A 4,399-nucleotide genomic window follows, 5' to 3' on the forward strand; every position below is an offset into this window, starting at 1 on the left:
GATGCTTTGGCCTATTACTGTTCATTGAGTCTATTACTGTTCAATTAAGTGGATAAATGGGCTGGGTGCTGGCGCAAAGTGGATTGGGTGGAGTTGCTCTAACTGCTTGACAAGCTTCTCGACTTCATCCCTCTTCACATCATTACTAATCTCCATCCCAATGCCCCATTCATTGCAAGTATAGTGGCAGTTCATTTGCTGGTCGCAAAAGTAGGGCCAACAGAGCATAGGCACTCCTGCAGTCAGGCTCTCAATTGTTGAATTCCAACCGCTGTGAGTTAAAAATCCTCCTACCGATGGGTGGTTCAGGACTTGCTCTTATGGGCACCAACTTGCTATTATACTTCTTTCTTTTATTTCGGCAACAAACTCAGGCTGCAGAATTGCGGATTCACCAACTACAAGATCAGGCCTAATTACCCAAAAAAAGGGCAATTTACTATTTGCAAGTCCCCAACCAAACTCGACAAGATCTTCAGGCTTCATGACTGCTACACTGCCAAAATTTACATACATGACAGAATCTGGCGCCTTAGCATTTAGCCACTCAAGGCATTCAGTTTCTTCTTTCCACAGACTGTATCCAATATTCAATGGGTGTTATGGTATCTGGTTGAGATGCAATTGAAGAGGGCCAATGGGATAAACAAGTGGAAGCATAGATGAGAGCGCATCCAACACATCTGTCTCCAAGGCATCAAAAGTATGAATAACAATTGCTGAAGCTTCATGAGCTCGATCCGTTCCTTCCATCTTGAAGTTAAATGCGATGTCATCGGGATTTGTGGTTCGAAACAAGGTCGGGAGATCCTTTAGACGGATATCTTTCATTCCTGGAATCCAGTCTACAACTCTTTCTAGATATCCATTTGTCAAACAGCTCTCATCTACAACAAGAAAATTTCATTTGCATGTTTAGAAAATAAGCAAGAGTTAACCACAAATTAAGCAATTGCTTCGACATTTATATATATATATATATATATTTCACCTTTGAGTGGTGCAAGTCCTTTTTGAACCAAAGTGCGAAATTGCAAAAAGCCCATAAAAGCTCACGCTGCAAAAGTGTAGAGCAGAACTGAAGGGACTCCAATCTCTTGTGCAGCTGTGATTGTGAATGGGGACATGAAACCATCTGAAACTATGGAAGTCACTGGTGGATTGTTGGATGTTGATATGGCATCATTGTTGAGTTTATTGAGGAGGCCACGAAAGGGGGCCAAGAAATACTGCTTTCTGATAGAGTCAGCAAGCAAAATGAGATCTTGGGTGGTATCTTCATTTGAATCTGGAAGGCCATCTGGGACGGCTTCGAACCGGAAATCAGGCAAGCCATCTAGGGAGTCAGGTCCTAGAGATTTAAGAAACCGCTTGTGATTGAACTCCGTGTTGACAAAGGTAATATGAAAACCGCTACTGTGCAGGAGTTTTGCGAATTTAAGCATTGCCTTGATATGGCTTTGAGTCGGAATTGGAATGCAGACAGCGTGAGGCTTAGTAACTACTGCTGTGGCATCCATTTTAGATAATGTGTCTGCATTGCAGTGCAGTGCAGATTATTTATAGTACTGCTGTGCTAGTAGTGAGCTACTTTTCAACATATATGTGGTTCAAGTTGAATGGTAGATTTTCAACATATATGTGGTTCAAGTTGAATGATAAACACTCTTTTTCTCCTTCTGCACATCTTGTTAAATCATTTTTGTTGTTTTGTTTGATTTATTCAACGTGATGACAAAAAATAAATAGGAGTATGTGAGAGACTAAAAATGGTGTGAAAATCAACTCTCATTGCTAAAACTTTTTGTAATCATCTTAATTTTCATTGGTTATATGTGAATTAGTTCTTCAAGTACTTAGGGAGCGGTTGTTGCTCTGAAGAGAGCCAGCTAACATTGTATTCCATTGCCAGCAGTAAACCTATTTCTTCTTAACCCTTCTCTAAGCACTGGTGACTAGGCCCGTTCGGTCAATTTCCGCAAGTAGTTGGCCTGTTTTCATGGTTTTTGGCTTTTTATTATTTTTCATTCTTCTAAATTTTATTGTTTTTAGTTTCTCCTACTACTAGTTTGCTTATATACTTTCTCTAAGCTTCAAAACCACGAAGTGGCATAATATTGTTGCTTCTTTATTTTCATATTCAAGAACTTCATTCAAGGTCTTTTGCTAGAAGTTGTGTTAGCTATATCGAACTATTTGAAATGTTTTCATAGATTATGTATACTAAAACTCAGTTTCAGTTACTGTTCATTAATAGTAAAATGGCAAAATTGCCCTTAAAAATTTTCATCTGTTCATTATCTTTCCTGCTTTCCACAGTTAAATGACGGTTGTGCCCTTCACTTCCATGCGTCTCTCATCGCTGCTTTCTGTTTTCTCTTCGTTTTTCAATTCCTTTTGACTGCTTTCAATCGATTTTTTTCCCCATTACATTTGGTTCTCTTCTTTTCCACTCGTCTGCTCTCTCTTCCTCTCTCTTCAAGATTTAGCTATTTTCCTCTATTGTCTGCTCTCTCTTCCTCTCTCTTCCGGATTTAGTTGTTTTCCCCTATTTTGTATCTTTTGGCTGATTTTGTGACTTATTTGGTTTTCTTGCCACATGGGATTTCAATATTTTTTTTTTCTTGGTTTATGTGTGGTTCTCTGATGTGTTTTGATTTTTTATTTCAGAAAAAGTTAAGGATACGATCAAACGTTTACTAGTGAGTTTTCTATTTTTCTGATTGTGTGTGATTTAATTTTTTTCAAGCACTGGCTGTACTTTCTGATGTGCTTTGATTTTTAGTTGCAACAAAAGTTGTTGCTCGAATTTCCAGTTTTTCTCTAAGGCTTTGCAAGCTCGTTATCATCAAGGTATATATATTTTTTTCTTTTTCCTGAATATTTTGTTGCTGTATTTTTTTTTTTTTTTTTTTTGGCGGAGGGACTATGTTTTTGCTTGCATATGAGTTTTTTGTGGCTTTTGTTTGGTTATTTCAGTTTTGACCATTTGCATATAGTTTTTCTCAATAAATGATAAAAGAAAGAGCGTATCATGACTACCTTGCTTCTGTTGGGTTACTAAATTTAGATGCATTGGTAAGGCAAAAAAATCTAAAAAAATGTGAGTTAAACCCCATGTGGCACGACAAGTCTATCTTTTAGTCCAGAAAAAGATAAAATAATGATAAAAAAATTGGTGGAAGGACAAAAAAATATTAAAAAAGATGATAAAGCAACTTATGGCAGGGCCAAAAAAATATTTAAAAAAAATGTAATAAAGCAACTGATGGTAAGGCAAAAAAATCTTGAAAAATGTGAGTTAAACCCGGGCACGACAAGTCTTTCGTAAGGCAAAAAAAATATTAAAAAATGTGAGTTAAACCCCGGGCACGACAAGTCTTTCGTAAGGCAACGGCGTGGCACGACAAGTCTTTCTTTTAGTCAGAAAAAGATAAAATAATAAATAAAAAATTGGTGGCAGGACCACAAAAAATATTTTAAAATGTTCAACAATGGAAGGCTCGCCGCGGTCTTAGTCTGTCACAACCGGTTTTGTAGTTCGAAAAACCGTCTGATGTAATTTCTGATCTTATTTTGAAAGATATTTCTAATGCTTAATTTTGTTTGGTGTGAGACTATTTTCCCCTTCATTCAGGTTTTTTTGGAAATTTATTTTATCAAGGCCCATTGTTATTGTTAGCATCTTTTCCATTGATTGTACGTGAATATCGTACTCGTTTTTAAAAAAAAAAAAAAAAAACAATGTGATAAAGCAAAGTATGTTTGTAAGCTCTCTCTTTTCTTTCCTGCACGTTTACTGTCTTATTTCCCTTTCTTTCTGCTTTCTGCTTCTGCTTTTTCTCCTATTTTTTTTTTCATTTTTAGCTTCCTTTTTTTTTTTCTTTTTTTTTTTTCTGTTGATCAATGCTGTTTTTTCTACAGCTTCAACCAAAAAACTTTTGCTCGTGTTAAAGAATGTTGGCATGTGTTATCCAAATCAAATAAGTATTGATTTATATTTTTTTGTGTGTAAATCGTTGATCCTAACATGAATTCCTTATTCTTTTCGAATATATAAACAATAAGCTCTTTAGGATCACTGTCAAGGGAGAATACTAGGTTAACCATTTTTGTATACTGATGATAAGGCATTTGATAATGTCTATTTTGTAAATTATATTAACTTAGACAGCTTTGTAAAAATATTTGTTTCATTTTCTGTTTAGTATTTATAACACTCTTTGCATATTTATATGTTAAAAGCATAATCTATAGTCATATTTTCGCTCCCGCAACAACGTGCAGGTAAAATTTACTAGTGTGTGTGTGTGTGTGTGAGCAACAATGCGCTAGTTCTTCTATTCGTGTTGATATTTTTGGACTTTTAATCAAAATTTTCTATGACAAATAAGATCAA

General features: G+C 35.7%; 1 pseudogene; it reads right to left on the reverse strand.

The window, feature by feature from the left end:
• LOC125474146 lies at window positions 1–1,599 on the reverse strand (annotated as a pseudogene).
• Window positions 1,600–4,399: the final 2,800 nt, after the last annotated feature.

Source organism: the organism of the source record quoted next, unplaced genomic scaffold, assembly GCF_019419815.1.
Source record: "Pyrus x bretschneideri cultivar Hongxiangsu unplaced genomic scaffold, Pyrus_bretschneideri_v1 Contig12, whole genome shotgun sequence".
NCBI classification, from domain to species: Eukaryota; Viridiplantae; Streptophyta; class Magnoliopsida; order Rosales; family Rosaceae; genus Pyrus; species Pyrus x bretschneideri.